The following is a 16,919-nucleotide window of genomic DNA, read 5'->3' as shown; positions in this document are numbered from 1 at the left end:
AAAAACGCAACTGAAACAAAAAAAGATTTGTGCAGTGTATGGAGAAGGTGCTGTGACTGATCGAACATGTCAAAAGTGGTTTGCGAAGTTTCATGCTGGAGATTTCTCACTGGACAATGCTCCACGGTCGGGTAGACCAGTTGAAGTTGATAGTGATCAAATCGAGACATTAATAGAGAACAGTCAATGTTATACCACGCGAGAGATAACCGACATACTTAAAATATCCAAATCAAGCACTGAAAATCATTTGCACCAGCTTGATTATGTTAATCACTTGGATGTTTGTGTTCCACATAAGTTAAGCGACAAAAACCTTCTTGACCGTATTTCTGCATGCAATTCGCAACTTAAACGTAATGAAAACGTTCTGTTTTTATTTTATTTTATTTTTTTGCGGTACGCGGGCCTCTCACTGTTGTGGCCTCTCCCGTTGTGGAGCACAGGCTCCGGACGTGCAGGCTCAGCGGCCATGGCTCACGGACCTAGCCACTCCGCGGCATGTGGGATCTTCCCGGACCCGGGCACGAACCCGTGTCCCCTGCATCGGCAGGTGGACTCTCAACCACTGTGCCTCCAGGGAAGCCCAACGTTCTGTTTTTAAAACAAATTGTGATGGGCGATGAAAAGTGGATACTGTACAATAGTGTGGAATGGAAGAGATTGTGGGGCAAGGGAGATGAACCATCACCAACCACACCAAAGGCCGGTCTTCATCCAGAGAAGGTGATGTGTATACGGTGGGATTGGAAGGGAGTCCTCTATTATGAGCTCCTTCTGGAAAACCAAACGATTAATTCCAACAAGTACTGCTCCCAGTTAGACCAACTGAAAGCAGCACTCCACCAAAAGCATCCAGAATCAGTCAACAGAAAACGCATCATCTTCCATCAGGATAGCGGCAAGACCGTGTGTTTCTTTGATGACCAGGCAAAAAAACTGTTACAGCTTGGCTGGGAGGTTCTGATTCATCCGCCGTATTCACCAGACATTGCACCTTCGGATTTCCATTTATTTAGGTCTTTACAAAATTCTCTTAACGGAAAAAATTTCAGTTCCCTGGAAGACTGTAAAAGGCATCTGGAACAGTTCTTTGCTTAAAAAGATAAAAAGTTTTGGGAAGATGGAATTATGAAGTTGCCTGAAGAATGGCAGAAGGTAGTGGAACAAAAGGGTGAATACGTTGTTCAATAAAGTGCTTGGTGGGACTTCCCTGGTGGCACAGTGGTTAAGAATCCGCCTGCCAAGGCAGGGGACATGGGTTCGAGCCCTGGTCTGGGATGATCCCACATGCCACAGAGCAGCTAAGCCCCGTGTGCCACAACTGCTGAGCCTGAGCTCTAGAGCCTGCAAACCACAACTGCTGAGCCCTGGTGCCATATCTACTGAAGCCCGCGTGCCTACAGCCCACGCACCGCAACTAAGAGTAGCCCCCACCGCTTGCCGCAACTGGAGGAAGCCCGTGTGTGGCAACGAAGACCCAATGCAGGCAAAAAGAAAGAAAGAAAGAAAGAGAGAGAGAGAGAGGGAGAGAGGAGGGGGGGGGAGAGAGAGAGAGAGAGAGAGAGAGAAAGAAAGAAACAAAGGAAGAAAGTGCTGGTGAAAATGAAAAATGTGTCTTTTATTTTTACTTAAAACCTGAAGGCAGTTTTTGGCAACCCAGTACAATGTGTTTTCATCTTGTAGCCATTGAACTTTTCTTGAAGATGGGCTTTCTGGAGCTCTCAACCTTTTTTTGTAATTTGGGCAGCTTGCTTTCTGGATCTTGCTATACATCTGTCATCCTGAGATTACATTGCACTCCTGGGTTAGGTGTGTTATTTGGATCTCATGTCTTTCTCTTTTTTAGACTTCTTTTTGATTTTACTGGAATATAATCTTGAGTAGTTTTTTTAAAATTTTATTGAAGTATAGTTGACTTACAAGGTTGTGTTAACTTCTGCTATACAGCAAAGTGACTCAATTATACGTATATATTCTTTTTCATGTTCTTTTCCATTCTGGTTTGTCACCGGGTATTGAGTATAGTTCCCTGAGTTATGCAGTAGGACCTTGTTTATCCATCCTATATATACTAGTTGGTATCTGCTAATCCCAAACTCCCAGTCCTTTCCTCCCCCCACCCCCTCTTGAGTAGTTGTTTTAGAAAGGATATGCTGGTGATAAACTTTCTAATTTCTTGAATGTTTGAAAATGGCTTGCATTTGTTCCTGATTGAAAGTTTAGATACAGAATTATAAGTTGGTAATACAGTTTTTCCTTTTGAATGTTGAAAGCTTTGCTTTAGGAATTTAAAACACTCAATATTGCTGATAGAGATCCATTGCAAATCTGATGGTTATCTTTTGTGGTAATCTTATTTACAGTCTCGATGGTGATCTTATCTTTGGTGTTGTGAAATGTGTCTAGTTGTGGGCCTTTTTCATTCCTTCTGGTGGAACCTTTTCAGTTGTAAGGCTCTTCAGGTCTGGGGAATTATCTTCTATTTTTTTTCCTATTTTCTCTGAGGCTCTTGACAGGTGAATATCGGATTTCCAAGATTGACATTTTATTTGTTTACATTCTGGAAGGTTTCCTTAGAACTCTTCCATAGAATTTATTTTAGTAATTATATTTTTGATTTATAAGAGTTTTATCCTCTTTTTCTTTATTTCTTCCCTTTTTTTTAAAAATAGCAACCTGTCCTTGAACTCTCTTAGGATACTAATTCCTTCAAAAAGTTCTCTTGAGTCATTTCTCAGAATTGGTAATGGTTAATAGTGGTTTATGTATTTGGGTATATCATGCTAATTTAAAAATTTTAAATATTTAAATTAGTTAATAGGTACAAAAGGTTGTTTATAACAGGTAAGATGTAGGTAAATAAACATGCATGTGCTCACCACCCAAGTTAAGAAATAGTTCATTAGGTCAGCAGGGTGCCCTTCCCTGATCACATCCACATTATATAGATATATAAAATTATATATATATATATATAAATCACATTTTATATATACAAATTTTTTGTTTTTGTGTGTTTTTAAATTTTATACAAATTGAATAAAGCTGTATATATTTGGGGTGTTTTGGTTTATCATTGTTTTTGAGTTTCCATTGTATAAATACCAATTTATCCATTCTCGTTGGAAATTTGTCTAGTTTCCTTTTTTTCCTTATCTACACTTCTGAAATCCAGAAAGCTCTGAAATGCAAAATAAATAAATAAAACTTTGTGAACAAATTTAATCTGCATTGATATGATGTTATTTGTAGTCTTTATTGATCTCATTTAATGTGAATATTTGATACAGTATGTTTCACTGTAGAAACTCTAGGAATAACATTGCATTGCTGGGACTTAAGGATATTCGCATCTTCAACAGTACTAGATAATGCCAGATTATTTTCCAAAGAGGATTGTATCAGTATTTGCTCCCTCCAGGAATAGAGAGGTTTTCATTCCTTAGCTTTCTTGCTAATACTTACTTTTCTCAGGCTTTAAAAGTTTTTGCCAGTGAGTATGAAGTATCACCTTTTAGTTTTCAATTTTTTCCTTTTACTAACGAGTTTGAGCATCTTTTACTGTGCTGATTAACATGTTCTTCCCTCTTCTGAGATTCTATTCATTTCTTTTGCCCATGATTGTACTAGGTTTTTTTTTAAAAAAATTATTTCTTACAGATTTTGTTATACAGTTGGATCTGTCTGTACTTTCTGGACTCTAGCCTCTTAGTCTAAACGCACCATCACATTGTTTTAATTACTGTAACTTTGTACAGCTTCTGTAAAAACAAACTTATATTGCTATAGGGCATACATATGTATAGAAAGAAAGTACACAGATCATGAGAGTACAGCTAGATGAATTTTCTCAATATAACCATATGCAGGTCAGGAAATAGAATATTACTGGCACCCTAGAGATTTCCCTTGAGTCCTCTCCCAGTGACTAACCTCTTCCTTCTTAAAGATACCTACTGGCCAGACTTTAACATCTTAGACTAGTTTTGCCTATTTTTTTTTAAGTGTAAAATATTATATTTCATTAGACTGAAGGTGCTGACAATTTAAAATGCATCCTGATTTGAGAGATTAAACTGAAAAAATGACCAACAGCAACTGTGAGATGCCATTAATTGTAAGACACAGTCCTATCTCAGAGATATTAGAATATAGAAAAAATGCACATCTTAAACTTGATGAAATATCATGTTATATTCAATTTAGAGAAAGTCTTATAAATATGTTTTTTGTTTACACTTTGCAAAAAAATCATCTGGAAATACAGATAGGAGTAAAAAAGAAATAAGTACACATATGTAATTACCTTTAGTGTTTCTTTCTGATTTGATATATGTGTATATTGTGAAATGATTACCACAGTAAGTCTAGTTAACATCCATCACCACACATATATACTTTTTTTTTCTTATAATGAAAACTTTAAAAATCTACTCTCTTAGCAACTTTCAGACATACAGTATTGTTAACTATAGTCACTATGAGGTACATTACATCCCCAGGGCTTACTTATCTTATAACTGGAAGTTTGAGCCTTTTGACCATCTTCACTCATTTTGTCCACCCCCAACCTCTGGCAACTGCCAATCTCTATGGTATCAATTTATCTATGAGTTGGTTTTTTTTTTTTTTTCCAGATTCCACATGTAAGTGATATCATATAGTATTTGTCTTTCTCTGACTTACTTTACTTAGCAGAATGTCTTTTTTCGTGGCTGAATAATGTTCCACTGTATACCTATACCACAATTTCTTTATCCATTCATCCATTGATGGACACTTAGGTGGTTTCCATGTCTTGGCTCTTGTAAATAATTCTACATTGAACATGGGGGTGCAGATATCTTTTTGAGACAGTGATTTCATTTCCTACTCTTACTATACTGATGTCTATCTTCCTAGGCATTTTTCTACTAGAACATTTTTCATTGTAATATTTTTAATATCAACGGTAGCTTAAAAGATAATTAACACGTGATTTCAATTCTGAAGGCAGAAACATAGTAATAATTCCAAATAAGACCACTAGACTCACGTCCCTAAAATTATAAGATTTGTACATGATCAAACTTATTCTATATGCCCCATTTTCTCTTGTTAGAAGAGTTTATATAGAAAAGCAAACAGATATAAACGTGTACCTTTCTCACTAAATTTTAAGCACTAACAATCATTATTAATCTGATTTTATTCAGGTTTATTTAGAAAACTTTTGAACCCTACTCAGATATTTTCTTCCTATCAGAGTTGTATTTGAAGATTCAGTACATCTTGGTTTCAGATGCTCCTGCAGGTAGCTTTTCTCTAGCCTTTTAGGACATGTCTTTAATTGCCAGCTCATGACGTGCCACAAAGGAGTTAACCGTCTCAGCATTTCAAGTTAGTTATTCAAGCCCTCCCTCTGGATGTCTTGCATATTCCCTTGTGAAAGAATGAAGGAAAGAAAAACAATATATTTTTTAAAGTCTCTCTAGACCTTGTGATAATCTTGATCCAATCCAAGGTTTGCTTGGTTGGTAGCTTAATAAAGTCTGCTGTTGATGTCCTTAGTATTCTTTCAGCTCACTCCCAAACCTGCTTCTCCTTTTTAAAGAATCCTCTTTAAAGAGTACATTTTTTAGGGAATTCCCTGGTGGTCCAGTGGTTGGGACTCCACGCTTTCACTGCCGAGGGCCTGGGTTCAACCTCTGGTCAGGGAGCTGGGATCCCACAAGCTTTCGTGCTTCTTTCCGGCGTTGTCTGCATCTTTTCCCTCCGGCGACCCTCTCCCCACCAGACCAAGCAGCGCCGGGTTCCAAGGGAAACACCTAGCCTATTTTTGAACCTTATATAAATGGAACTATATTATGTGTATATTTTTTGTGTCTCACCTCTTCCTCTCAATTTTGTTTGTGAGATTCATCCTTATTGTTGTATGTAATTGTAGTTTTTTGTTCATTCCCTTCCAATAGCAAAATAATAGAGTTCTAGTTGCTCCTTGTCCTTTCTCATCCACCCTTTTAATTTTAGACATTTTGGTGGATGTTTAATGGTTTTAATTTGAGTTCCCCTAATGAGAAATGGTGTTAAGCCCCTTTTAATATACTTACTGGCCATTTGGATGTCTTTTGTGAGGTGGCTTGCTAAGTCTTTTGTCCATTTTTTGTTTTTTACATCTTTATTGGAGTATAATTGCTTTACAATGGTGTGTTAGTTTCTGCTTTATAGCAAAGTGAGTCAGTTATACATACACATATGTTCCCATATCTCTTCCCTCTTGTGTCTCCCTTCCTCCCACCCTCCCTATCCCACCCCTCTAGGTGGTCACAAAGCACAGAGCTGATCTCCAAGTGCTATGCGGCTGCTTCCCACTAGCTATCTATTTTACGTTTGGTAGTGTATATATGTCCATGCCACTCTCTCACTTTGTCACAGCTTACCCTTCCCCCTCCCCATATCCTCAAGTCCATTCTCTAGTAGGTCTGTGTCTTTATTCCTGTCTTACCCCTAGGTTCTTCATGACATTTTTTTCCTTAAATTCCACATAGATGTGTTAGCATATGGTATTTGTCTTTCTCTTTCTGACTTACTTCACTCTGTACGGCAGACTCTAGGTCCATCCACCTCATTACAAATAGCTCAATTTCGTTTCTTTTTATGGCTGAGTAATATTCCATTGTATATATGTTGTCCATTTTTATATTGGGTCTTTTTCATACTGATTTGTAGGAGTTTATTATATATCACAGATACCAGGACTTGCAGGTTATATTTTGCAAATATCTTCTGGTTTTCCCAGCCCTATAAGTCTATTCAAAGTTCTGCTGGATTTCTTAACTTATCAATTGCCCTTTTTCCATTGGCAGTTATCTCCAGGGGAAAAGAGGCATCAAATGTTAGACTCCATTTTCTAGGCTTCCCTTCTTTCCACAGTCTTGGCCTCCCAGGTTCTTGCTGCCTTTTGTAGTGCTTCTTGTCTTCAAACAGATGTTTTTTATATTATGTTCAGTTTTTAAAGTTTTCATAGGGAGGGTTGCTGTGAAACCGTCTAGTCAGTCATAGAGGGACACAGAAGTAGGCCAGGTCCTCCTGCCTTGTACTTCTTCAAGGAATTTCTTGCTGGTTTGCTCCTCCATAAAATTTTAGTATTGTTTTTTAAAGTTATATAGATACACACATGCAACCTGTTGGGATTTTGATGGGAAATGCATTGGATTTGTAAACCAGTTTGGAGGGAACTACAAGCATTTTGTTATTACGTTTCTTAACCATGAACATTGTAGTGTCCATTTATTTAGGTCTTTTACAGTCACTTTCAATAAAGTTTTATAATTTTCTTCAACTAAACTTTTGCAAGTATTTTGTTAGATTTATTTCTAGGTACCTTATTTTTGTGTCAAATCATTAATGGTACCTTTTAAAATTATATTTTCTACCTTGCTAGTGTATAGAAGTACAATTTGACTTCATATAACAACCTTGCTATCCTTCTAATTGTGATAAATTGTGTATAGAATTCTTGAGGATTTTCTGTGTGGACAGATCTGTCTGTGAATAATGACCTCTTTGTTTCCTCCTTTCCAATTCTTATGCTTTTTTTTTTCTTTCTTTTTCTTGTCTTAATGTGCTGGCTAGGATCTCCAGTACAATGTTGAATAGAAGCGGTGATGGGGGCATCCTGATCTTGTTCCTGATTTTAAAGGGAATGCTATCAGAGTTTCACAGTTAAGTATGCTGCTTGCTGTAGGTTTATTGTAGATAATCTTTTCAGGTTAAGGGTGTTCCTTTCTGTTATTAGCTTTTTAATTAAAAAGAAAAAGAATGGATTTTGAAGTTTATCAAAAGCTTTTTCTGCATCTTTTTAAAGGATCATGTTTTTCTTCTGTAACCTGTTAACATGATGAAATACATTGATTGATTTTCTAATATTTAAACCAACCTTGTGTTCCAAGTATAAAGTCAGCCCTGGTCTGTCCCTTTTTTCCATTATTGGACTCAGTTTGAATATAGTTAATGTAGGATTTTTGTTTCTAATAATGAGTAATATTGACCTATAATTTAAAAGATATATATACTTTTCCTCTTTCTTCTGGAGGAGTTTATGTAAGATTAGAATAATTTGTTTCTTGAGTGTTTGGTAGAACCCCCTTGTAGAATTGTTACTGTTTTCTTTGTGGGACACATCTTAATCACTGATTCAATTGCTTTGGTTATATGATTGCTCATATTTTCAATTTTCAAACTGGTTTTGGTAGGTTATACTTTTATAGAAAGTTGTCCATTTCATTCACGTTCTTGAATTTATGGCATTAAATTGTTAGTCTCTTATTTTGTAGTTACTGTCCTTTTTATCTTTTTTTTTTTAAATGCTACCCTTTTCTTGATGAGTTTTAAAAGCTAAAAGTGCCAATTTTAAAAAGCTTTTCAAAGAATCAAATTTTTGTCCTTTTTATGCTCTTTAATGTATCCTCCCCCTACTTAATTTCTGCTTGCTTTCTTTTATACTTCCTTTGGGTTTATTTCTATTTTCTAATTTCTTAAGTTGGACACCTTGCTTATTAACTTTTAGCACTTTGACAGGCTTAAATGATCATGAATTTCTATGTATTTGCTTTCCCTGCATCACACAAGGGATGAATTCTTTAATTTATGAGATACTTAAAAGTTGTATTTCCAAACATATGGGTGATCCTTTAGTTAATTTGGTTATTGATTTGTAATTGTGTTGTGGTTAGGCAGCATGATCTGTATGATACAGTCCTTTGAAATCTGTTGTGACTGTGGTCAGTTTTTTGAATTTGAAGAGAATGTGTATTTTCTATTTGTTGGTGCAAAGTTTTATATATGTCCAGTAGTTAGGCTTGTTAATTCTGTTGTTCAAATCTTATATCTTTGTTTTTTAGAGAGCAGGTGTATGTTACTCTTTTACTAGAATTATTTTTTCAGTTTCCTTGTAGTTTCTTTCAATTTTTAAAATACATTTTAAAATTGTTATTAGTACATGAAAATTTAAATTTATCATATATTGCTGTTGAATTGAAACTTTTACTCTGTGTAGTGACTCCTTATGTCTAGTAATGCTTTTTGTATTATATACTACTGTTTGATATTAACATACCTATTATTATTACTATTTTTTTTGGTCAGCTAGTTTTGCCTGATTTTTTAAATTCCCCCTTCCCCTACATTTTTGTGTTCTTTTATTTTAATCTCTTGTGAATGTCATGCTATTGAATTAAGAAATTAATCTGCTGTAATAGTGTTGGTCTTTGTAATTTTAAATTAAACTTTTTATTAAAATAATTGTCAATTCACTGACAGTTTTAAGAAGTAATACAGAGACATCTGTGTACTCTTTACCCAGTTTCCCCCATTGATAATGTCTTGCAAAACTGTAATACAATATCACAACCAGGGTATTGATACTGACACAATATACAGGCCATTTCCATCACCACAAGGATCCCTCATATTATTATTTTTATAGCCACACCCATTTCCTTTCCATCCCCTTAATCTCTGGGACCCACTCATTTGTTCTTCATTTCTATGATTTTGTCTTTTCAAGAATGTTATATAAATGGGCTCATACAGTTTGTCACCTTTTGGATTCAGTTTTTTTCACTCAGCATAATTCTCTAGAAATTCATCCATGTTGTTAAATGTATTGGTAGGTCATCCTTTTTTACTGTGAGTAGTAGTCCATGGTATGGATTTGTTTAACCATATACCTGTTGAAAGACATCTGAGTTGTTTACAGATTTTGGCTGTTATGAATAAAAGTGCTATGAAGATTTGTGCATAGGGTTTTTTTTTTTTTTTTGACATAAGTTTTCATTTCTCTGGGATAAATGCCAGGAGTGCAGTTGCTGGGTTGTATGATTATTGTGCATATAGTTTTTTAAGAACTTGCCAAACTGTTTTCCAGAGTGGCTGTACCATTTTACATCCCTACCAGCAATGTATGGAGTGATCCAGTTTTTCTGCATCCTTGCCAGCATTTGGTGTTACCACTGTTTTTGATTTTAGCCATTCTGGTATGTACCTAGTGATATCTTAGTAAGGTTTTTTTTTTTTTTTTTTTTGCGGTACGCGGGCCTCTCACTGTTGTGGCCTCTCCCGTTGCTGAGCACAGGCTCCGGACGCGCAGGCTCAGCGGCCATGGCTCACGGGCCCAGCCGCTCCACAGCATGTGGGATCTTCCCGGACCGGGGCACGAACCCGTGTCCCCTGCATCGGCAGGCGGACTCTCAACCACTGCGCCACCAGGGAAGCCCTTTCTGAGAATTTTTATCATGAGTGGGCATTGAATTTGTCAAATGCTTTTTTCTTCATTGCTGTATATATAAAAGATTATGTATATATAATCATGTCATTTTCTTTTTTAGTTGTTAATATGGTTTACTTCATTGATTTCAAACATTGACCCAACCTTGTATCCCTGGAATAAACACTTCACTTGGTCTTGTTGTTAATTCTTTTTATATTGCTGAATTCTATTTGCTAATACTTTAAATATTTTAGCATCTGTGTTTGTGAAGGATGTTGGTTTGTAGTTTTATTGTTTGAACTGTCTTTGGTTTTGGTATCAGGATAATACTAGCATCATAAAATGAATTTGGAAGTCTTCTCTCATATTCTATTTTCCAGAAGAAATTATGTAGAATTGGTGTTAATTCTTATTTAAATGTTGGGTAGAATTCTCCAATAAAGTGATCTGGGTGTGTGGTAATTTCTTTTTTTTTTTTTTTTGGAGTTTTAAAATTAAGAATTAAATTTCCTGAATAGCTAGAGGGGGTATTCAAATTATGCTTCACATTTTTTTAAAAAGATTTTATTTATTTACTTATTTATTTTTTACTATGTCATCTTATTTATTTATTTATTTAGCCTATGTTGGGTCTTCGTTTCTGTGCATGGGCTTTCTAGGGTTGCGGCAAGTGGGGGCCACTCTTCATCGCGGTGCGTGGGCCTCTCATTATCGCAGCCTCTCTTGTTGCGGAGCACAGGCTCCAGACGCGCAGGCTCAGTAGTTGTGGCTCACGGGCCTAGTTGCTCCGTGGCATGTGGGATCTTCCCTGACCAGGGCTCGAACCCGTGTCCCCTGCATTGGCAGGCAGATTCTCAACCACTGCGCCACCAGGGAAGCCCTATGCTTCATATTGAGTAAGTTTTGGTGGTTTGTGTTTTTCAAGGAATCGATCCATTTCAACCATGTTGCCAAATTCATGTGTGGAGAGTTGTTCTTAGTATTCCCATATTATCTTTTTGATGCTGTGGTTTCTGTAATGATATCCCCTAATCTTGCTATTTTAATTGGGAAGTTTATTTCATTGTTTTTTGTTGGGATTATTGATATATTTGCATTTATTTCTACCCCTTCATTTTGAGCATCTTGCTTTTGCTGGGGTTTGTCTCCCTATCTGTTTTCTTGCTGTCTTTTGGGTTGTTCATTTTCCTTCCCTCTTTTTCATGTTTTCCCCATTTTACTAGTTGTGAAATTAGTACTTTTTTTTTTTTGCTTTCTCACAGACTCTTGAAGTTTTCTTGAATTTTCTCTTGAGACTTTAATATATGTATGTAAATCTAAAATTACTTTCTTTTCCTTCCTTGCCTGTAGAATACTTTAAACTGCTTACCACTCTTCATGCATGCCATTTTGCCCAGCACTTCTGTTCTACCTTTTCTTAGCCTCACAAATTTGATATTATAATTTTATCCAGTTAATTATCTCCCTCCCCAGGTTTGTCATTTTCTTTGCTCATCATTCTGCTATCTGAATACTCATTCCTTTAGATTACTCTGGTTCAACAGTGATGGGCTTTTACTTTCCCTTCAATGTGTTAGGTATGCTTTCCTCCTCAGGATTTTTGCACCTGCTGTGTCCTGTGCCTTGGAATGCTTTTCCTCTGATATACATTGGGTGCTTCATTACTTTTTCAGTTACTTACTCAGTTACCTTATCAGGGAGCTCTACTTTCTTTAAAATTGCAAATCCTCTATCTCTTCCCTTCACTTCCCTTTCCTCCTCTATTTTTGTCCATTGTGTTCATCATCACATGTCATATTATGTATTTTATTTAATTCTTTGTTGTAAGTTTGATCTGTCAAAATTCACTGGAATTTTATTATATTTATAACTTAAGTTGGGGAGAATTGACATCTTTTCAGCATTTACTACTTTTGCCTAGTAACATAATATATTCCTTAATTTATTCAAGGTTTTTTAAAAACTGTACTGTCAGGTTTTTTTTAATGTAGGTCTTGCAGATTTTTAAAATTTATACCTTTGCATTTCATATCCTTATGTTACCTAGATTCATTTTAAAAAATACTGTTTTCCCTGATGAGTCATTTGAAAACCTATTTGATGTACAGATAATTCAAAAAATTTTGTTGACTGATTATTATTGGGTCTGATTTTTCAGTGGATTTTCTTTTATTTCCAATATAAAAAGTTCTATCATTTGTAAATTGTTAGTGTTACTTTTAAGTTTTTTACTGTCTAGGTTCTTTGGAATTCTTTTAAATGACAAAATATAATGTGTATTTTATAGGTCTTTATGATCCAGTGTTTCATCTTTAAGTATATTTGTTATTGATTTCTGATAGGTATCCTTTATCATGTTAAGAATTCCTTTCTATTCCTGTTTATTGAGAGGCTTTGTCAGGAAGGGATATAATCAAATGCTTTTCTAGCATTTATCCACATAATCATATGGCTTTTTTGTGAACCAATAAATCTTTTTGTATTGTTTTCATTCTTTATCAATTTTCAGAATACTAATGAGTTGGTTTCCCAATATTTTCTAAAGGAGATCAGTGAGTTGTTTTTTTAAGTATCATTATGTGCAAATGATATTTAATATATTTGATGTGTTTGAATCTGATGGCAGTTATTAGTCTTTTTGCTGCTCAAATTGGCTTGTCTTGGGCTACTGGGTTGTTTTCTGTGTCCTTCTGACAAGATTCCAGTAGTCTTTGATAATTTCTTTGCTTTCTGGATAGGATGTTGTAGGCTTATCTTGTGCATTTTCTACCCCAGACTTGCCAGTTTCTCAAGGAGCCTGGGTTCTTTTTGTGGGAAATGGTATTTAGACCACAATCTTTTTATCCTAGCTTTAAACAAACTGACATTTTTTGTTTAGTTAAATCTAATATACTTTCAGATTAATAGTGAAGTTGGGAAGATAGTGCAGTGCCATATACCCCACAACCAGTTTCCCATTCAAGCAAACTTTTTACTATGGAAACATTCTAACTTACAAAGGTAGAGAATTCCCCGTGTACCCAATACCCAACAGTTATCACCTCTGGTCTTTTTTTCATGTATGTCCTCACCTACTCCCCACGAATGATTTTAGAGGAAATTCCATATATTTTATATAAGTTTTATTCATAAATATTTCAGTATGTGACTATAAGGACAGAAATTATCTTAACCAAGTAATTTACTAAATTTATGTTAAACCATTTTTATTTTCGTAGATTAAACTTTATTTGGGTACTTTGAGGGCTTTTGTGTCTGTACTCATAGGAAACATTGATGTGTTACAAAAAGACTCATTATCATCTATCTTGGGAAATGAGAAAGAATAGGTGGTATACTAGGCGTTTCGTCAGGCTTTTGCCTAAACTTTTGGTTGGATGAGTGGATTCCCCTGCTGAAGTTTGAAAAACAATAATTTGCATATTTTAAAAACTTGTGTTTTGTGTTCAACCATTTTTTCCATGTTTGTCTTCTATCTTGTATTTGATTTTCTGACTCTTACTTATGCTCTTGAACAGTTTAAGGAGCAGAATTCCATCTTTTCCTTGAAGAGTTAGTAGAATTTATTTACAAAGCTATCTTGTCTGAACAGATACTTTTGGAAGTGGAGGGGGACAAAGATAATATACTTTTTCTTAAATCAGATTGAGTAATTTATATTTTTCTAGGAAATAACTTACATCTATATCTTTAAGTTATTAGAATATAACAGCATGTGCTGTTCTCTTTGTTTAAAGAAATTTGCTTAGTATTTGTGGTCTTTATGTTTCTTTTCTCATTCTCAGGACCGTATTCATTTTCTTACCCTTTTTTTGGCCTGACTTTACAGACTTCTTGCATTTTGCTTTCTAAGTCATGTTTTTTTGCTTTTATCCTTTAATTCTTCACTCTTTTTGAGGGTGTGTGTTTGTTGTTACTTTTTTGCTTCTCGAATTGACTACTCGATTTATTTTAAATCTTGTATAAAATGGAAGCATTTAGGGAGATGGTCTCCCAAGCTTTGGCTAATTTTATAGGTTTTTAAAATGTGGTTTTTTTATTGTTTCTTTTAATAGATGATTTCCAATTTTGATTTTTTTAAGCTGAGTAGTTATTTTTATCAGTGCGTTGTGAGGAAGAGATCCACATCAAGTATCTCAAGTAAAAAGGGATTTAATTATAGGGACTACATGATTTCACAAGAGTACAGGGCCAGGAACTGGGGCCTCCTGTGACTTCTGGAATTGCAGTATCTTTCTAACTGGCCACATAGTTTTTCTTATGGCGTCAGCTCAAACATGCCTTTGATGTATTGATTATGTACCTGATTTTTTTCTTTTTTCAATCCATTCTTACTTAAAAGTGAAGGTGTAGATTATTTTAATATTGTAGTTGGGATAGGCGATATTAATAATGTGATTTGTCAGTTTCCCTCAGGAGCTCCTCTCCCCCATATTATACATCATAGCAGGTGGAGGATTTACAAAGCTGTATTGTTCTTTACCATGACTTTTTATTTTAATGGATCTTTATTAGAGTATAATTGCTTCACGGTATAAATACTGTGTTAGTTTCTGTTGTACACCAAAGTGAATCAGCCACATGCATACATATGTCTCCATATCCCCTCCCTCTTGAGCCTCCCTCCCACCCTCCCTATCCCACCCCTCTAGGTTATCACAAAGCATCAAGCTGATCTCCCTGTGCTATGCTGCTGCTTCCCACTAGCTAATTACTTTGCATTCAGTAGTGTATATATGTCGATGCTACTCTCACTTCGCCCCAGCTTCCCCCTCCCACCCTGTGTCTTCAAGTCCATTCTCTATGTCTACATCTTTCTTCCTGCCCTGCAATTAGGTTCATCAGTACCTTTTTTTTTTTAAGATTCCATATATATGTGTTAGCCGACCCACTAGAGCTTCCCCAAATTCTGTGCTATTTTTGACAATTTTATAGCACCTTCAAGTGGCCTTCACTCCTATATGTAATGTTTCAGTTATATAAAGTCCCAGCTTTAAAATTTTTTAATAATTTTGTGCTATTTAAATTTGACAAAGAAAAAGATTGATTTAAATTTCTAGTCTTAATTTATTTAGCTTTTCTTTAGAAATCAGATTGCTTATGTATCTTTTTAAAAATCAGTTATGCCGGGCCTCCCTGGTGGCGCAGTGGTTGAGAGTCCGCCTGCCGATGCAGGGGATACGGGTTCGTGCCCCGGTCTGGGAGGATCCCATATGCCGTGGAGCGGCTGGGCCCGTGAGCCATGGCCGCTGGGCCTGCGCATCCGGAGCCTGTGCTCCGCAACGGGGGAGGCCACAACAGTGAGAGGCCCGCATACCGCAAAAAGAAAAAAAAAAAAAAAAAAAAATCAGTTATGCCAACATAGTTCTCTGTAGTTCATGAATTTCCTTAAAGTCAGTCAGCAAACATTTATTGAGGAATTTCTCTGTATAGAGCACATAGCAGTTGTAACTGAGGTATTAGAGGGCAGAGTTTGGGAGGCAGCAGGATGAACTGGATAAAATCCAGTTGAAAAAAATTAGACTAGAAATGTAGACATCAGAGATTGGTGGAAAGTAACAGCTGAAATCCATTCTTGGTAGTATTCATAGCAGGCTCACCTTAGCTGGTGGCTGCTGAAATTGGTTGAAGACAGAGTTTTAAAAAAAAAAAAAAAAAAAAAAAAAGGCATCACTTTAAGGAGAAGTGGGATCCAGCAAAGTTTGCCGAGAGAAACATATTCATAGAATTTGACTTAGTAATCTCCTTAGAGAATATCAGAGAATATCTTAATAGTGAATGCTAAATAAAGGAGAGGTTTTTTGTTGTTGTTGTTTTAAAATAGAAATGGATGACCAGAAAGATAGTGTGACTTTGCCAAAGTCCTAAGTCTTGATGCCAGGACTTGACCTTCAACTAGTGATTGCTGGTGTGAAGTTTTCCACAGGGTACCATTGACTCTCAACACCATCATCTTTGAGCACGTGCCTGGCAATACTTTATTTTGGCAACGTTTTGCAGTGCAAAGACTGTCCTGTCTCCTGTTGTTTCCTTTGCCCTTCCCTAAACTGGGGGATTTCTGTTTTGCTTCAGAATCCTGTGATTCTTCATTCATAGTTGTAAGCCTTTCTTTCTTTCTTCCTTTTCATTCGTATGTTTACAATAGCTATTAGAGCAATTACTTCAGCATTCTTTGCCAAATAAAGTTACCATTGGAAATAAGTATTATGAGACCTCCCAGAAATTCCTTTTTGAGAGTCAAGCTTTAGGGTGCCTTGTACTCTATTTTGTCATTTCTGTAAAACAAGTTTCCTTAAAGTGAAGAATACCTGAAAATAAGTGTCAGGAGAGAAGCAGTGTATTCTGAGTTAGTTTGATTTCTTTAGAAAGAATCACAGATAGCGTGATTGTTGTTAGCGTTCTCCATGATTTAATGTTATTTATGCTACTGTAATATAAGCAGATTTCAATTGAAGTGTTTTTTTAGGATTGAGGACTTTGGGAAAGATGCATTGCATTTCTTGCTTGGGAGGAAACTTCCAAAAGCTATCATAGTCCTTATTATGCATGAAACCTCGACTGTTACTGGTGTGCCATGAGATAGGCCAAAAATTTTCTTGTTTTCCATCTTTGTTGTTCATAGCATAAGGGGTAAGATAAAGTCTTCCTTTTACACACGGGGGAAATG

General features: G+C 35.8%; 1 protein-coding gene across 5 annotated transcripts in view; it reads left to right on the top strand.

The window, feature by feature from the left end:
* The window catches only part of PIAS2 (protein inhibitor of activated STAT 2), a 90,026-nt gene that overhangs the window by 7,425 nt on the left and 65,682 nt on the right, over positions 1–16,919 (top strand). The window contains exons 2-3 of one of the 5 annotated variants that reach the window (XM_082640859.1): positions 7,618–7,706; positions 9,911–10,019. The exons of the other annotated variants lie outside the window; for them this stretch is intronic. The gene's annotated coding sequence lies outside the window, so the exon portion shown is untranslated. The remainder of the gene's footprint in view (positions 1–7,617; positions 7,707–9,910; positions 10,020–16,919) is intronic. 5 annotated transcript variants of the gene reach the window in all.

This window comes from Mesoplodon mirus (assembly GCF_964341445.2).
Source record: "Mesoplodon mirus genome assembly, chromosome: 13".
NCBI lineage: Eukaryota > Metazoa > Chordata > Mammalia > Artiodactyla > Ziphiidae > Mesoplodon > Mesoplodon mirus.
Note: the sequence above shows the minus strand (reverse complement) of the source record. Positions and strands in the feature narration are given on the sequence as shown.